This window comes from Nomascus leucogenys, chromosome 3 (genome assembly GCF_006542625.1).
Source record: "Nomascus leucogenys isolate Asia chromosome 3, Asia_NLE_v1, whole genome shotgun sequence".
Taxonomy (NCBI): domain Eukaryota; kingdom Metazoa; phylum Chordata; class Mammalia; order Primates; family Hylobatidae; genus Nomascus; species Nomascus leucogenys.
This window is the reverse complement of record NC_044383.1, coordinates 34,625,315-34,644,546: the sequence shown is the minus strand read 5'-3', so window position 1 is coordinate 34,644,546 and position 19,232 is coordinate 34,625,315. Positions and strand designations below refer to the sequence as shown.

The 19,232-nt window shown below is 40.3% G+C and overlaps 1 protein-coding gene and 1 pseudogene across 4 annotated transcripts in view; both read right to left on the bottom strand.

Moving 5' to 3' along the window:
• Positions 1-19,232, bottom strand: part of HPSE2 (heparanase 2 (inactive)) — a 778,921-nt gene that overhangs the window by 551,044 nt on the left and 208,645 nt on the right. The window lies entirely within an intron of this gene.
• On the bottom strand, positions 7,551-8,449 carry LOC105739483 (annotated as a pseudogene).

The window sequence follows — 19,232 nt, the reverse complement described above, 5'->3', positions numbered from 1 at the left end:
TTCAATCTCTCTGTTAAATTTCTCACTTTTGTAGTTTACTATTTTCCCAATTTCATACAATTTTTTTCTGTATTTTCTTTAATTTTGCTGGCTTCCTTAAGACAATCATCTTGAACTATTTTTTAGGCAGTTCATAATCTCTATTTCTTTGAGGGGTAGCTACTGGGAGATTATTGTACTTTCGGTAGTGTTATATCTCCTTGGTTTGTCATGTTTCCTCTTATCTTACATTGAAGCCTGCACATGGAAAGAAGTTGGAATTCACTCTAGTTTTTGCTGACTGGCTTTGTATGGGAGAGCCCTTCCTTTTCAGTCCATCCAGAGATTCTGAGTAAGTTGACTGGCATTCTGAGTAAGTTGTCCATAGGTAGGTTTACTGCTGGAGTCTTTAGACAGGTAGCCTCATAACTGGGTCAGCAGGCAGGTGGGCTTGGAACCTGGTTCCATAGGGTTAAGGCTAGGGCCTAAACACACCAGCGTGGACATGTTGACTGGTTCCTCAGGATGAGACCTGGAGCCTAGGTCACAGAGGGTAGGCCTAGAAACTATTTTTCCAGGGGCTTCCCTGAAGCCTGTATCCACATGAACTGATCTGGCACCAGGGTGGTCTCTGAGCCCGAGCCTGCAGGGGTCAGCCAGGTGCTGGGATGGTCTTGGGAACTGAGTCCACAGGGGCTGGCTTGGAACTAGAGTGGGTACGGGACACAAGGGTGAGCCTGGGTTCTGGATCTGTAAGGTGGTCCTAGAGTCTTGATCCACGGGGAGCAGTCTAGAACCAGCGTCTGTTGGAGCAGGCCTGGACCCTGGATCTGTTGGACCTTGTGGCCACAAGGACTGCCCTGGAGAATGGCACCATAGGGACAAGTCTGGCACTGAGCAGGCCCAGAGCCTATGTCCACAGGAGCTTGCCTTGTATCTGATGCCAGAGGCTATGAGCTGGTGCTAGAGTGAGATTAAAGCCTGAAAAGGGCCTGCAACCATCCTGGCTTTGGCAGTCATGGGCCATTATGGCTCCAGGCTCCAAAATCTAGGGCAGAACTAAAGCCTGGGGTCTCAGAAGCTGGCCTGGCACTGGGTGGGCCTAGAACCTACATCTGTGATGTCCAGCTTGGTGGTTTGATCTATAGGTACCAGCTTGATGACTAGGACTTCAGGGGATGGCCTCGTGCAGGGCTGAACCTACAGCCCAAGTCTGTAGAAGTTGGCCTGGTGCTATGTCATGCTTGAAACCCAGGGCCATTAAGGCCAGCTCAGTGCTGGTACCTGTCTCAGGCCTGGGGCTGCTGGGTTAGGCCTGGTATTGGGGCAGCCCCAAGTCCTAGCGTGCAAAGCAGGCCTGGAGCCAAGGGCTGCAGGATTCTGTTTTGTGCTAGGGTGGGCTTGGAAGCTCAATTTACAGGTACTAGTATGGAGCCTGGGGCTTCCAGGGCTGGCCTGGGGCTAGGTGGGCCTGGAGCCTGTTTCTGCAGAAGCCAGCCTGGAGGCTGTGTCCACAGGTATTGGCCTGAAGACCAGGGCTTCAGGGGCCAGTCTGGTGCTAGGGCAGGCCTGAAGCCTGGGATTATAGATACTAGCTCACTGCTGGGGGTGGCCTGGAGCCTAGCGCTGTGGGGATTAACCTGGTGTAGGGTAGCACATAGAACAAGTCCTCCAGGTAGACCTGGAGTGTAGAGCTTCAGGATCTGGTCTGACACCAAGATGAGCCTAGACATTCAGTCCACACATACCAGCCTGGAGTCTGGGGCTGTGAGGGCTTGTGTGGCACTGGGTTTTACTGGGGCAGGGCTAGTGTTGGGGTCCCAGGCAGCATCCGATGCTCACTTCCCTCTCCCTACCCCAAGGAGAGAGTATCTATCTCCACATTGTGCTGACTGGAGTTGAAGGAGGAGAGATGCAGGTGACGTAAAACTGTCTTTCCTACCCTCTTCAATGTGTCCTTTCTTATTTATGTGCTATACTTAAGTGCTGAAATCTCTCATCTGGCTTCTGTTGCTGATGTAAAGGAATTTTCATGCATGAATAGTTGTTCAAAGTGATGTTTTTGCAGAGGACGATCACTGGAAAGTCATATTCTGCCATCTTCCTGACATCAATCTGGACTTTAGTTAATTAAAATATATATAAATAAGAGATGGCAGGCCAGATTTTGTCTGGAGGCCATAGTTTTCTGAATCCAGTCTGAGTTAATTGCCATATTTACTAAAGGTCATGATAGTCTCCTACAGTCATAACACAAAACAGAAATAGATGACAAAATGAGAGTAGGGCCTTTAGAGTCTAGCCCCTTATTTCACATCTGAGAAAGCAGGAGCAGTGAGGTTAAGTTTCTTACTCAGGTCCAACCAGTCTGTAAGCAGTGGACCTAAAGCTGAGATTCAGAGTCCAACTTCCTGGCTAATGCTTTTTATGCTACATGATGCTGCCGCCCTCTCCCCATGCCCTGTATGCATAATTCCAAGTCACTCAAGAAAAAGAGAAGCACTTTGGCAATTCAACTGACTTATGCAGTCCAAAAGAGAAAATCCTAGTATGACTTCTTGCTTTCTTCCGAGATAAGATTTTTTCCCTAAGTTCTTGCAACTGAAAGCTAGAACCCATAGAGCACCAGAGCCCAGAAGGACTGACTCCTCACTGCTTTCCATCTCCTGATCTTGTTTACATGTGTTTATCTGCAAAAGTTTTAATGGAATAAGAGAAAACGAGTGCTTTAACTTCTCAATAAAATCTGTGCCCCAGCATGAGTCATTGTTTTCTTTTTTTACACTAGCAAGGGTAAAGCCTTCTGGTTTTAATAACTAATACTGCTGAGTTCAATAAAAAGCACTTAATTTAATTCAATTCAAACCTTGATCAATGCCAGCTTCCCCTGGAATTTTATCTTTGTTTTAATTTGAGTCTTTATGTTCAGAAAAATGAGAGGCCAAAAGGAAAGAAACAGAAGTCAATTAGCTTGTAGGCTTGTTTCTAGACAAAGGACATGAAAATACAAGATTGACAGGTAAACTCCAAGGCTCTAATGTTTCTGCCCCACTGGACAATCTTTTCCTGGCAGAATTAATGTTTTTTTTAATCCTGAATAAAGAAACTGAACAATTCACAGCCCCATTTGGAAAATGTTTTTAAATAAAATATTCCAAAGCCAATTAGCATCAGATTTCTAAACTAGAAATATATTGCCTTTAATGTGTCAATAATCGAGAGATATGCTACTGTAAAATTAGATACAGAAATCCTCAAGTCCATCTGTTTCAATTCTAAAGCAGCCAGACTCAGTGCTTAAGGGACTGAAATGATATAGGGACTAAAATGGAAATAAAATGAAGCACCCCTGAAGATAGTTTTGATAAGCTTTTCTTAAATGATCCCTTTATTGTCACAACAGAGTTCAGTCCTATTTCTAAAAACATCCATCATTGTAGAAGAATTGCAATTCACTATTAACTGAAACCACTTTCATAACTTCAACCTGAAAGTTCCTGCTGCTCTGTTTGAACCAAAAACTTTGCAACGGTTGAGGGGAATTGTGAAAATCTACGTTTTTGGTTCAATCATGTAGTTTTTCCGTGCAAAAGCTTTTAGAAATGTTCTGAAGGCTATTAAAAGAGAACTGAGGCCAGACACAGTGGCTCATCTATAATCCCAGCACTCTGGAAAGCTGAGGTGGGAGGATTGCTGGAAGCCAGGGGTTCATGACCAGCCTGAGCAACATAACAAGGCCCAGTGTCTACAAAAAAAAAAAAATTGCCAGGCATGCTGGTATATGCCCTGTAGGCCTAGCTACTCAGGAGGCTGAGGTGGGTGAATTGCATGAGCCCAGGAGTTTGAGGCTGCAATGAGTTATGATTGCACCACTGCCTGGATGACAGACTGAGATCTGCACTCCCGCCTGGATGACAGACTGAGATCCAGTCTAAAAAAAACAAACAAAAAAAGCAGGACTGAGCATCAGGGATAGCATTCAGTCTCCCTCCAGAGCTGGGTTACTACTGGCAGCCACATTTCCTTGCCACCATCTGGAAGTACTGATTCAACAGTGGACCAGAGGGAAAAGGCAGCCAGTTTCTTGTAGAATTCCAAACTTCAGTTCCTGTAGCACCTGGTTTCCATAGGGGTTTCATGTCCAAGTCTGATTAAACCACAATTCATAGACTATAGAATGTTAACCCTGGGAGGAGACAAAGAGCATCTAAGCCAGTGATTCACATACTTACGGATTTCAGGAACAGTAATATTTCAAAAAGAAAAAGATCAGGGCACCAAAATAGAGTTGCTCATTTTTTTCATAGTCATTTGCTTTTGCAAAACAAAGACATTTAAAATAGCAACAACCATTAATTATCAACATCATTTCATAACTTCAATAACAAAAATGTAGGAAGGACATAAACTTGGAACTTAAAAATTAAATAAATTTAGTTTCATAAAAACTCACCACTTGGTTCTTATTTTGTCCCAAGTTGCTAACAACTTCATTATAAACTGAAATTCATTTATAGACCATTGTTTGGCAACAATTAGATAGTTTAATTCTTAATAGCAGACCCTTAGAACCCTCTCTGTTGTGACCACAGCTGTTCTCCAATAAACTAATAATCTAAAACTCAGTGAGATTCTTTAAGGAATGAGATGATTTACTGTGCTTAAAGAGGACATCAAATGAAACTTGTAGCAACCATTGTTTTGGAAAGCCAAAAGACCGGAAGTAAACTAAATTGTATTTATTTTTTTTTATCTTTGAAAATCCTTTAGCATAAAACATTATAAAAGGTAAATAAAACATACTTGGGGAAAAATGGCCATGAAATCAGCCTGTTTGGGAATCTTCACCTTTGCCTAGAAGCAATAATAATGTTAATGATATACTTTCCTGAGCTTGGGAAAAAGCGGGCTCATGAATTGCAGCCTTGTGAAAGAGGGATTTACTTGACTCCTATTGATTCCAGAGATCAGAATTACCATAAATGGGCAGAAATTTTAAGAGCGGCAGTATATAGATAAAGATAAAAACTTGTTTTTAGAGGCATAACGTCCTAAGTAAATTCAAAGATGACTGGGCAACTTCATGGTATGGGAGGCTGACCTATTCTGGAAGTGCTTAAGCAAAACCTGGTTAACAATTTGGCAGCTTTAATGAAAAGGGAAATCAAAGTAGTAGATTGGCTCAGATACCTCTGAGAAGCCATCTAACTCTAAGAATCTAGGATTCCTTTCCCATCCCAGCCCTTACCAGCCAAGAATCAATAAAACATTAGCCAAATGCTCGAGAATAGACACAAAATTCTCTTGAGGATGAATATTAATTGCACAATTTCAGAACACTAACAACTTGGTAATCATCAGTCTTTTTTTTTAACTTTTAAGTTCAGGGGTACATGTGCAGGTTTGTTACATATGTAAACTTGTGTCATGGGGGTTTGCTGTACAGATTATTTCATCACCCAGGTATTAAGCCTAGTACCCATTAGTTATATTTCCTGATCCTCTCCCTCCTCCCACCCTTCACCCCTCTGTAGGCCCCAATCTGTGTTGTATTCCTCTCTATGTGTCCATGTGTTCTCGTCATTTAGTTCCCATTTGTAAATGAGAACATGTAGTATTTAGTTTTCTGTTCCTGTGTTAGGTTTTTTTTTTTGGGGGGGGGCACGTAATTTAGGATTTACTTTTGTAAAACCATGTAGACAAATATAAAATGTTATGCTTGCATTTTGAACATTATAAATATGAAACACAAAACATCCAATGCTAAATACTGATCTCCTATGCCTGATCTAGATTTAGATATTAAGTATTTCACATTTTACAGGAAGGAACTTTCAAAGTTTGATCAATACTTATAGTATGTACTATTATTCAGCAAAATCTTCTTGAAATTTAAAAGGCTGATATTAAAAGTAGTTATTTTTTTCTTAAATATGTTAAAACATATCAGTTTGGATTAGCCTTCAGATTTTCAGACCATGAAAGATATACAGGCTGGGCGTGGTGGCTCATGCCTGTAATCCCAGCACTTTGGGAGGCTGAGGCGGGTGGATCACGAGGTCAAGAGATAGAGACCATCCTAGCCAACGTGGCGAAACCCCGTCTCTACTAAAAATACAAAAATTAGCCAGGCGTGGTGACGTGTGCTGGTAGTCCTAGCTACTCGGGAGGCTGAGGCAGGAGAATTGCTTGAACCCAAGAGGCAGAGGTTGCAGCGAGCCGAGATCATGCCATTGCACTCCAGCCTGGCAACGGAGCAAGACTCCGTCTCAAAAAAAAAAAAAAAAAAAAAAAAATGCTCTAAGCAAGCATAAAGGGTGTTTTGGGTCAAGTTACCTCTTAGTACAAATAATACACTGTCTAAATCAATCTTTAAAAGAAATTCTTAAAAGCATTCAAAAAATGCTTGCATTTTATAATTGTCAAACAATGTATTTATATTACAGAAGATACAACAAATTTTACATAAATAAAAAATCTCACACTATATTCTCAGTCCTAAAATAAAAAAGAACTCTGCAAATTAAAGAATTATCAATGTTGTTCTGAAAACATACCTTACTTTTACTTTGAAACTCACTTTAACTGCTTGACATATAATTTAATACTTAAAAACAATATAGCTAAATTATTTTATAATATTTATAGAATATTATTTCTCTGAGTAGACATGTTTCACACAACAGTTTCCAATTAATGCAGATAATTCATTTGATAATTTTAATCACAACTTATGATAGACTGATTAATGGATTAAAAATTTATTCAGTAATTTAGATGCCATAAGAACCACTGAAAGTAATAATCTGATAATTACTCATTGTACAATCCTGCCCATTAGTAATACTAAGCCAAGAATCTGATTGCTATCACATTCTGTTGAATTATGTTTCCATCTGTGTGACTGGTCAACAACAAAAAATAGATACACAATATCATGCTTTTTCCTTTGCCATTTTTTTTTTTTTAACAAGCAGCTCAATGATTTGGAGGGTTGGTTACTACAATGCAGAGAATACAGGGAGAAAGTATAAAATGGCACCTAACCCCAATGCCAGTACTTATCTCATTATGATTATAGCTAAGGATATTATTAATATTTGTGTTATTTGCTTTTCTTTAGAACTTAAATCAAAGCCATTAACTTGAACTTGAGGTATATACACAATACATATACAATCTTATGCAAAATATTTCCCATAAGTAACATTATATTTTAAAATATTGGAAACTGAGTATCTGTGCTGATTTGTATTTTGACTTAACGGACCAAGAAGAGAATAACACTCAACTAGGGAGGGTTATACTGATAATAAAGCTCTCAAAATTCAAAATGTCTTCCTCTCCCTTTGTACTTACCAGAGGCTACACAATGTCCTGAGAGGATTCATTATGAGAAAAATGTCATTCACAGCTTTAATAACTTACTTTGGTAAAAACTAATGAGAAAGCAGATTGGAAGGTGAGACTTCATCTTTGTTTTCAAATACGTGGTCTTAATTTTTCTTCTCATAGAAAAAGTTTAAATCAGTTGATTATAAATATATCTAAATCTTTAATTGCTGCAGCTTTCAGGTAAAGTTTAGCACTTCATTTATACAAAGTCTATGAGAAGAGGTCAGTAGAGATAATCTAATCTTAAGTCGTGACATCAGCCATTCAAATCCTTGGCACAATCCCTCACCAGTTAGAGAATAGCATGCCTGGACGTGCCACCGGTGATCTTTAATAGATGTTAGCTTCATAAACGGAGATTTCTGCTACAGTTATGCATTTTTTAACATCTTGTTTATTAGCAAAAATCAGTAATCCAGCTTTTCTTAGGTCCTCGTGTGCTAACATTTTATAGAGTTCTCTAGTTACAGAAATCCTCTCTCTGTCTGTACTGTTCACAACAATTATACAGACTCTGTGTTAGTATACTAAGTGTTTCAGGAAGAATGAAGAGATTCTTGGCCACCAATATCCCACATTAGGAAATGTATATTATTATGATTATTATGATTATTATTTGAGTCTTGCTTTGTCACCCAGGCTGGAGTGTACTGGCACGATCTCGGCTCACTGCAACCTCCGCCTCCTGGGTTCAAGCAATTCTCCTGTCTCAGCCTCCCGAGTAGCTGGTATTACAGGTACGTGCCACCATGCCCACCTAATTTTTATATTTTTAGTAGAGACGGGGCTTCACCATGTTGGCTGGGCTGGTCTCAAACTCCTGACCTCAGGTGATCCACCCACCTCAGCCTCCCAAAGTGCTGGGATTACAGGCTTGAGCTACCAGCCAGAAACGTGTATTATTAATCGCTATCTCTTTTACATTACTTCCTGTTGTAGGAGATGTATGTACAACTTCATTCATAGAAAATTGTTAAAGGATGGTAGTTTTCCCTGCACTATCCAGCCCAATAATGATACCTTTGTGCTCCTGGTGATTGAACAGTCTCCATATCCTGGTGAAGAGAATTCCCATTCACAGGCAGTGGACCCCGCCTCCAGACACCCAGACCGCCTGGCCTCCCTGGCTCAGGCTAAGGGGGTGGCAGAGAGAGACACACTGGAGCCTCTGCCTCTGCAGCTGCTCCCGCCCTGGTTGCTGGCCCACTTCCAGAGAACTGGAGGGAGGCCAAAACCCAAGTCACCCTGCCACACACGAGGCCCTGCTACCGCCACGCACTCACCTGGCTCGTGGACATTGCCACCAAGTTGTCTGCAACAAGCCTCGCAAGCCACCGTCCTCCCCCTTCATGTGTTAGTTTGCTAAGGATAATGGCCTCCAGCTCCATCCATGTCCCTGCAAAGGACATGATCTCATTCTTTTTATGGCTGCATAGTATTCTATGGTGTATATGTACCATGTTTATCCAGTTTATCATTCATGGCCACTTAGGTTGATTCCATGTCTTTGCTATTGTGAATAGTGTTGCAATGAACATGTGCATGCATGTGTCTTCATAATAGAATGCTTTGTATTCCTTTGGGTATATACTCAGTAATGGGATTGCTGGGTTGAATGGTATTTCTGTCTTTAGGTCTCTGAGGAATCGCCACACTGTTTTTCACAATGGTTGAACTATTTACACCCCCACAAACAGTGTATAAGTGTTCCTTTTTCTCCACAACCTCACCAGCATATGTTATTTTTTGACTTTTTAATAATGGTCATTCTAACTGGTGTGAGATGGTATCTCATTGTGGTTTTGATTTGCGTTTCTCTAATGATTAGTGATGTTGAGCTTTTTTCTCACGACTGTCAGTCACATGTATGTCTTCTTTTAAACATGGGCAAGGACTTCATGTCTAAAACACCAAAAGCAATGGCAACAAAAGCCAAAATTGACAAATGGGATCTAATTAAACTAAAGAGCTTCTGCACAGCAAAAGAAACTACCATCAGAGTGAACAGACAACCTACAGAATGGGAGAAAATGTTTGCAATCTACTCATCTGACAAAGGGCTAATATCCAGAATCTACAACGAACTCAAACAAATTTACAAGAAAAAAACAAACGACTCCATCAAAAAGTGGGCAAAGGACATGAACAGACACTTCTCAAAAGAAGACATTTATGCAGCCAAAAAACACATGAAAAAATGCTCATCATCACTGGCCATCAGAGAAATGCAAATCAAAACCACAATGTGATACCATCTCACACCAGTTAGAATAGCGATCATTCAAAAGTCAGGAAACAACAGGTGCTGGAGAGGATGTGGAGAAAAGGGAACACTTTTACACTGTTGGTGGGACTGTAAATTAGTTCAACCATTGTGGAAGTCAGTGTGGTGATTCCTCAGGGATCTAGAACTAGAAATACCATTTGACCCAGCCATCCCATTACTGGGTATATATCCAAAGGATTATAAATCATGCTGCTATAAAGACACATGCACACGTATGTTTATTGCGGCACTATTCACAATAGCAAAGACTTGAAACCAACCCAAATGTCCAACAACGACAGACTGGATTAAGAAAATGTGGCACATATACACCATGGAATACTATGCAGCCATAAAAAATGATGAGTTCATGTCCTTTGTAGGGACATGGATGAAGCTGGAAACCATCATTCTCAGCAAACTATCACAAGGACAAAAAACCAAACACCACATGTTCTCACTCATAGGTGGGAACTGAACAATGAGAACACATGGACACAGGAAGGGGAACATCACATACCAGGGCCTGTTGTGGGGTGGGGGGAGGAGGGAGGGATAGCATTAGGAGATACACCTAATGTTAAATGACGAGTTAATGGGTGCAGCACACCAACATGGCACATGTATACATATGTAACTAACCTGCACGTTGTGCACATGTACCCTAAAACTTAAAGTATAATAAAAAAAATAAATAAATAAATAAATAAAAACTAAAAAAAAAAGTTTCTGTTCACATCCTTTGCCCACTTTTTTATGGGCTTGTTTTTCTCCTGTAAATTTGCTTAAGTTCCTTGTAGATGCTGGATAGTTGACCTTTGTTGGATGCATAGTTTGCAAAAATGTTCTACCATTCTGTAGGCTATTTACTCTGTTAATAGTTTCTTTTGCTGTGCAGAAGCGCTTTAGTTTAATCAGATCCCATTTGTCAATTTTTGCTTTAGTTGCAATTGCTTTTGGCGTCTTCATCATGAAATCTTTGCCTGTGCCTATGTCCCAAATTGTATTGTCTAGGTTGCCTTCCAGGGATTTTAAAGTTTTGAGTGTTGCATTTAAGCCTTTAATCCATCTTAATTTTTATATATGGTATAAGGAAATGTTCCAGTTTTAATCTTCTGCATATTGCTAGCCAGTTATCCCAGCACCATTTATTGAATAGGGAATCCTTTCCCCATTGCTTATTTTTATCAGGTTTGTCGAAGATCAGACAGTTGTAGGTGTGTGGTCTTATTTCCGGGTTCTGTATTTGGTTTTACTGGTCTATGTGTCTGTTTTTGTACCAGTACCATGATGTTTTGGTTACTGTAGTCCTGTGGTATAGTTTGAAGTCAGGTAGTCTGATGCCTTCAGCCTTGTTCTTTCTGCTTAGGGTTGCCTTGGGTATTCAGGCTCTTTTTTGGTTCCATATGAATTTTAAAATAGTTTTTTTTCTAGTTCTGTGAACAATGTCAATGGTAGTTTAATAGGCATAACATTGAATCTATAAATTGCTTTCGGCAGTAAGGCCATTTTAACAATATTGATTTTTCCTATCCATGAGCATGGAATGTTTTTCCATTTGTTTGTGTCATCTCTGATTTCTTTAAGCAGTGGTTTGTAGTTCTCCTTATAGAGATCTTTTACCTCCCTAGTTAGCTGTATTCTTAGGTATTTTGTGTGTGTGTGTGGCAATTGCGAATGTGAGTTCATTCCTGACTTGGCTCTCAGCTTGACTGTTACTGATGTAGGAATGCTAGTGATTTTTGCACATTTATTTTGTATCCTGGGACTTTGCTGAAGTTGTTTATCTTCTTAAGAAGTTTTTGGGCTGAGACTGGAAATTTCTAGATATAGAATCATGTAATCTGCAAACAAGGATAGTTTAACTTCCTCTCTTCCTATTTGCATGCCCTTTATTTCTTTTTCTTGCCTGATTGTCCTGGCCAGAACTTCCAATACTATATTGAATAGGAGTGGTGAGAGAGGCTATCCTGTCTTGTGCCAGTTTTCAAGGGGAATGCTTCTAGATTTTGCCCATTCAGTATGATGTTGGCTATGAGTTTGTCACACATAGCTCTTACTATTTTGAGGTATGTTCCTTCAATACCTAGTTTATTGAGTTTTTAACATGAATGTACATTGAATTGTATGGAAATCCTTTTCTGCATCTATTGAGATAATCATGTGGTTTTGTCTTTAGTTCTGTTTATGTGGTGAATCATGTTTATTGATTTGTGTATGTTGCACCAACCTTGCATCCCAGGGATGAAGCCTACTATCAAGTAGTGAATAAGCTTTTTGATATGCTGCTGAATTTGGTTTGCCAGTATTTTGTTCAGGATTTTTGCATCGATGTTCATCAAGAATATTGCCCCTGAAGTTTTCTTTTTTTGTTGTATCTCTGCCAAGTTTTGGTATTAGGATGATGCTGGCCTTATAGAATGAGTTAGGGAGGAGTCCCTCCTCCTTAATTTTTTGAAATAGTTTCTGTAGAATTAGTACCAGTTCTTCTTTGTATGTCTGGTAGAAATCGGCTGTGAATCTGTCTACTCCTGAGCTTTTTTTGGTTGGTAGCCTATTTATTACTACCTCAATTTCAAAGCCTGTGACTTTGAAATTTTTGACTATGAAAATTTTGACTTTGACTTGGCTACCATTAGGAGTTGGGACTCTTTACTCCTAAGAATAATGCTCTTTCTTCAAAAGAATATTACTTTTCCTTATGTTGATATTTTTAAAGCGACTCTGATATATGCTTTCAGTACACATTTTTGAACACCTACTTCATGCCAGGCACCATGCTTAAGCACGGTCCTGAAATAAAGATACTCTGACATGATATGAAAGGAAGCTTCTTGAAGCCTCTTTAACCTTAAAAACTTTTACTACCCTAGCAGAGGAGGGTTTAGTAATAATAAAGAGGAAAAGTAAAAGGAATATGTACCTACTTAAGAGCTTCCCTATCTAGGAATAGCTCCTTACCACCTAACAGTTCATGAAATCTCATCAGTAGGAATCTGTTCCCTTGATTCTTGAAGATTTTGTTAGAAGACTCCTATTACAAAGCAAATATCCCCTGGGAAGAGAAATAACTTAAAACTCTAGCAGCTTAATCACTTCCCCACTTTGGACTTCAGCTTACCCACCTGTACAATAAGGGATTTTGACCACATGATCTTTGTGGTCTCCTCTAGTATGAAAATCTAGACTTACTAGGCCTAAAGGCCAGGGAATGGGAGTAGTTTATGGATGGGTTTTCCAGGCTGCCTAGAAACAGCAGTTGGAATTATAAGCAGCCTCAAGTATTCTCTCCCAACCCTAAAGTTATAGGGAAAGATTTAAACATGCTTCCAAGCCTCATGGGCAAATCACTCCCTTAGAGCTGTTGGACAACCTTTGGCTAATAAAGATTAAACAAATAAATATAAAAAAATGGTTCTATCCAGCATCCTGAGAGGCCAATTTGCTATTAATGGTAGTGTTTAGGCCCTAAAAGGGTATTAACTTACAGAGTAGTAAAGTTTCCAAACACAGCCCAAAGCTTTAAAAGATGTACAGGTGCCAAAATTAAGGGCCAAATTACCAATCTGTTTTAAATGATGGTCTGGGAATGCTCAATATGACAAGGAAAATGTATGACAAATAATATCTTCAATACAAAGAAAGAGTTGCTTGAATTTATTAAAGGAAATGGACTACCTCTCGGGACTCCTTTTTTGCCCACTCCTCAAAGAGGTGATTTTTCAAAATCGACTTGAAGACACAGCTAATGCAAAATGACCCTTTAAGCATAAAGTAAGCTCATTTTTACCTAAAACAGTTTTCATGTCAGCATTTGCCTAGACCTTTGGGAATTTAGAAATTTCAAAGAAATGCACATTCCATTAGTATCAAAACTAGGTGCTTCCATGATGTATTAAATGCTACGTTACTCAACATATGCAAAAGCTTTAAGCCAGAGTAAAGCCGGCTGCATTTCTACTCATCGACAAGTTTAAAGAATTCACTGGCAGCCCTGCTGGATGACAGCAGAATGACTTCTTGTCAAGTAACCTCCATCCTCCAAGGTGACAGGAAATGGGCTTAAACACTGGTAATATGACTAATCAATGTAAGGAAGCACATGTTCCCAGCCTGCAAGTGAAGTTTGGTTGCAATGTGTTAGCTGCTTGCTGGGCCATGTGATTCAGCATAATGACAGAAGAAAGGAAAGGTCAGATTTACTAAGTGTTGAAGAGGTGTCATCAAGTGTCGCATATTACTTCAAGATGTCCTCTGCATCAGAGGCATCTCACTATATGGGAGTTAATTTCTCCTGCAGAATTCTTTAGTTTCCCTACAACCCTTTATGGAAGCCCCTAAATTTATTTCAACACATGAAGAATTGGACTTTCTCTTATTTCTGACTGACACTAAATAGTCCAAGGTAATGGTCTTACCTTTATATGATTCTACCTTGGTTTTTAAGATAAGTACACACATGTATATACCTTCAGGGTTTGCCAAATACACTCTTATAGAGTCAAAATAGCCAGATTTTCCTCAAAAGTTCATTCTAGTGCTTCCAGCTTCTTGAGGTGGTTTTCCCCCTCTCAAATACAATGGCAGTTGTATTCCTTTTCAAAGAAGCACTATTCAGTTTTTTGTTGTTTTTTGTTTTGAGATGGAATCTCACTCTGTCCCCCAGGCTGGAGTGTAGTGGTGCAATCTTGGCTCACTGCAACCTCTGCCCCCCAGATTCAAGCGATTCTCCCACCTCAGCTTCCCTAATAGCTGAGATTACAGGCACATGCCACCATGCCTAGCTAATTTTTGTATTTTTAGTAGAGATGGGGTTTCACCATGTTGGCCAGGCTGGTCTCAAACTCCTGACCTCAAGTCATCTGCCCACCTCAGCCTCCCAAAGTGCTGGGATTACAGGTGTGAGCCACCGCACCCAGCCTATTCAGTTTTATACTGAAGAGCATGTGAGGAAACATAACTTTCCCTTTATTTATAGAATAGGAAGGGACCTTCAGGATCCTCTCCCAGAGCTCATTCCTATCAGATTCATTTCTTCAGTCATAAATTTTTCATAATTATTTATTGAGCACTTACTCTATATCAGGCATTATACTAGTGGTTACAATACCTAATAGAACCAGATGTAGTCTCTGATCTCCTGAAAATATTTAATTAAATAATCAAATAGGTAATTATTGAAATAAACATATCATTCATAAACTACTTATAATTATTAAATAAATTAAATAACTATTCAACAAATGTATAGCTGTTAACTGGAGATGAGTAAACAGACATAGAAAAGTGAAGTGACTTTCTAAGGTCCTATCATTAAGTCTGTTACGGAATACCGGTCTCCTGGCTCCCAGCCCAGTTTTCTTTTACTCTGTATCCTAGTGCATTTCAGTGTGCTTTCCCTGGACTGAAAGATGATCTGACATTCCCTTTCCAAGGCAGTCTCACAGCAGCTTCTCCAGATCAGGGCTTTCCAAGTTTTTTACCTCCTTTTGCAAGTTTAAAATGCTTTGCTTTTTGCTGCGGTTTGTCTGAGGGAATGGCAGTGTGTATGCAAGTGTATGTGTTGAGGGAGGGTGGTGAATGTCATAATGGAGGCCTTCTAAACTTTTGTGAAGAACACACAAGACTATGCTAGGAAAAGAAATACAGCAGTGTCCACCTAGCCTTTCATGATCCCTGCCCACAGTGAAAAAGAGATGTACCTGGGGACAGGTGAAGGGAGACATTCTAGGTGATTTTCTAAAATCACCACCAGCTTTTTCATAAATACTACCTGAAAATGGTGAGCTGGCCAACTTACAGGGCCAGGGAATACACAGGCCATGGATATGTTCTGGAAAACTATGGCAGAGGATGATATTCATTGGCTGCGAGAGTAGAGCCAGGGCTTTCTGAAGCATTATCTCCAAAGTCAAAGTGGCAGGACCAGATAGCCCATTTATTCCTTTCCAGGTCTTGGAAGACACAGGAGTAAAGAACTCGAAATTATCTGATCCCTCCATTAAAAGCTTTACAGTTTACATACCTGTCTCCATAGGAGAGAAGCAAGCTGTCTTCAACACTCAACCTACAAACTAGGTCCCTAATCAATATTTACTTAATGCATAAATGGTGTGGACAATGGCATCAATCTGCACTTATGAACATTAATAATAAGAGTTTATTGAGCACTTAGTATGTAAGAGATACTATGTTAAGGGTGTGAATCCTAATAACACTGTAAAACAGCTAATATTACTCTTATTTTCATAGATGAGAAAAAAAGAGATTAGCAAGGCTAAATAATTCATCCAAGGTTACTCATCTTATAAAAGACCAGAGCCAGGATTTAAATATAAATCTGATTCACTTCAAAGCTCATGTTCCTGGTTACCATACTTATTGCCTGCTTGATGGTTTAGGCAAGACAAGATATAGAGCATCTCGCTAAGGGTCCTACTCTAAATTAATTAAGACACTTACAACAGCAAATAAGAAAAAAAAACAATACATAAGTGTAATACATAAAAAGAGAAGACAAAGTAAGGTGTTTTAAGGATTGATTAATTGAGTAGCTTAGTGGTATAATGCAAGTCCTTTCCAATTTCTTCTCTGATGTCCTTAGAACATTGGCTTTTGTCCTCAGGCTTGTGCCTTAATAATAGCAAGATGGCTACAGCAGCTGCAGGCATCACCTCCTCACACAGTTACGTATGAAGGAAGAACACCAAGTTAATGACTATCTACACCAAAAAAAAAAAAAAAAAAAAAAAAAAACCAACACCTTCATGAGAACCAAAAATCAGGGAGGCACTCATTGTACCTGGTTTTTTTTTATTATTATTATATTTTAAGTTTTAGGGTACATGTGCACAACATGCAGGTTTGTTACATATGTATACATGTGCCATGTTGGTGTGCTGCACCCATTAACTTGTCATTTACATTAGGTATATCTCCTAATGCTATCCCTCCCCCCTCCCCCCACCCCACAACCTGGTTTTAACTTAATATCACTGAAAGAGGCACTGAAGAGATAGAAAATACAGCCTGAATCTCTGACACCACCCCTCTTCTGCCCCCCAGCAGTGGCAGCTTGGTGCAGAGAGTTTCTCTGGGCACTAGGGGAGGAAGAACACAGAAATTCTGAGAAATTGAACTCAGTGCCATCCTGATAAAGAAGAAAAGAAAACTGGACCAAACTCAGCTGATGCCCACCCATAGAGGGAGCATTTAAACTAGACCTAGCCAGAAGGGAATCACCAATCCCAGATGTCCGAACTTCAGTGCCTGCAAACCTTGCCAGGGAGGGCTACAGCACTCTGTGTCTCCAAATAAACTTGAAAGGCAGTCTAGGCCATAAGGACTGCAACTCTTAGGCAAATCCTAGTGTTAACTAGGCCCAGACACAGTGGACTGAGGGGGCATGTGACATACTGAGACACAAGCTGGAGAAGACAAGGAAGTGCTTGCACGACTCTTCCCCTAACCCCAGGCTGCACAGCTCAAGGCTCCATAAGAGATCCCTTCCTTCCACTTGAGGAGAAAAGAAAGAGTAGGGAAGACTTTGTCTTGCATCTTGGATACCTGCTCAGCCACAGCAGGATAGGCACTGATCAGAGTCATGAGGTCCACGTTTCACACCCTAGCTTCCAGATGACATTTCTAGACACATCCTGGGCCAGTAGGGATTCCACTGCCTTGAAGAAAAACACCCAGCCCTGGCAGCATTCATTACCTGCTAACCGAAGAGCCTTTGGGCCCTGAATAACTAGTAGCGATAGCCAGGTACTATAATCAAGGGCCTTGGGTGAGCCTCTGAGACTTGCTGGCTTCAGGTAAGATGTACCACATTACCAGCTGTGCTGGCTACAAGGTAAAACATCCTCTGCTTGAGAAAAACAGAGGGAAAAGTAAAGGTGGCTTTGTCTTGCACCTTAGGTACCAGCACAACCACAGTGGGATAGAGCACTAAGTGGGCTCTTGGGGTCCCTGATTCCAGGACTTGACTCTTGGCCATTTCTGGACCTGCCTTAGGCTAGAGGAGAAAATAATGCCCTGAAGGGTGAGTCCTGGGCCAGGCAGCATTCACCACAAACTGACTTAAGAGCCCCTGGGTCTTAAGGGAACATCAGCAAAAGTCTGGCAGTATTCCTTGCGGCCTGGGGTGGCAGTGGCTATGGGGTAAGGCTCCTCTGTCTTTGGAAATGGGAGGAAAGAGTGGGAAGAACTGCATCTTGTAGTCTGAGTGCCATGTCAGCCACAGTACAATAGAACACTAGGTAGACTTCTAAGGTTTCTGACTCTAGTCCCTAACTCCAGGGCGGCACTTCTGGAACTAGCTGGTACTGGGGAACATCACCGCCCTGAAAAGAAGAATACAGGCCTGGCTGACATTGCCACTTGCTGCTTGTAGAGCTCCAGGGCACTTGCATGAACATAGGCAGTAGCCAGGGAGTGGATACAACAGGCTTTGGGCAAGACTCAGTGCTGTGCTGGCTTCAGGACTGACCCAGCACAGTCATAGTAGTGGTGGCAACAGAGGTGCTTGTTTCATGCCAGCTCCAGCTTTATGTTGCTCAGAACAGAGAGAGAGACTCTGAGAGAAAGTAAGGGAAAAGAACAAGTCTCTGCCTGATAATCCAGTGAATTCTTCAAGATCTAGCCTAAGCAGCTCCTCTATGAGTCTACAAGAACCACAGTGTTACTGGGTTCGGGGTGTCCCCAAAAGCAGATACAGCTTAGATAACAACACCCAAGTCCTTTCAAATATCTGGAAAGCCTTCCCAAGAAGGACAGCTACAAATAAGTCCAGATAGTGAAGAACACAATAAATAACTCTTCACTGTGCACACACCAAACAACATCTATAAGCATCAACACCACCCAGGAAGACATGACCTCACCAAATAAACTAAATAAGGTGCCACTGACCAATTCTGGAGAAACAGAGATATGTGATCTTTCAGAAAGAGAATTCAAAATAGCTGTGTGAGGAAACTCAAAGAAATTCAAGATAACCCAGAGAAGGAATTCAGAATTCTATCAGATATATTTAACAAAGAAATTGAAACAATTAAAAACAACTAAGAAGAAATTCTGGAGCTCAAAAACGCAATTGGTATACTGAAGAATGCATCAGAGTCCTTTAATAGCAGAACTGATCAAGCATAAGAAATAGCTTGAAGACAGGCTATTTAAAAATACACAGAGGAGACAAAAGAAAAAGGAATAAAAAACAATGAAGCACACCTACAAGATCTAGATAGGCTATAAAATAGTATTTGCAACCTTCGGGGTATCCTCAAACCAAAAAATATGCAATGGATACACAAATAATAAAATAAAATATAGCATCAAAAGGGCAAAGCTAAGAGTTATTGGCCTTAAAGAGGAAGTAGAGAAAGTGATAGGGGTAGGAAGTTTACTCAAAGGGATAATAACGCAGAACTTCCCAAGCCTAGAGAAAGATATCAATATCCAAGAACAAAAAGGTTATAGAATACCAAGCAGATTTAACCCAAAGAAGACTACCTCAAGGCATTTAATAATCAAACTCCCAAAAGTCAAGGATAAAGAAGGGACCCTAAAAGCAGCAAGAAAAAAGAAACGA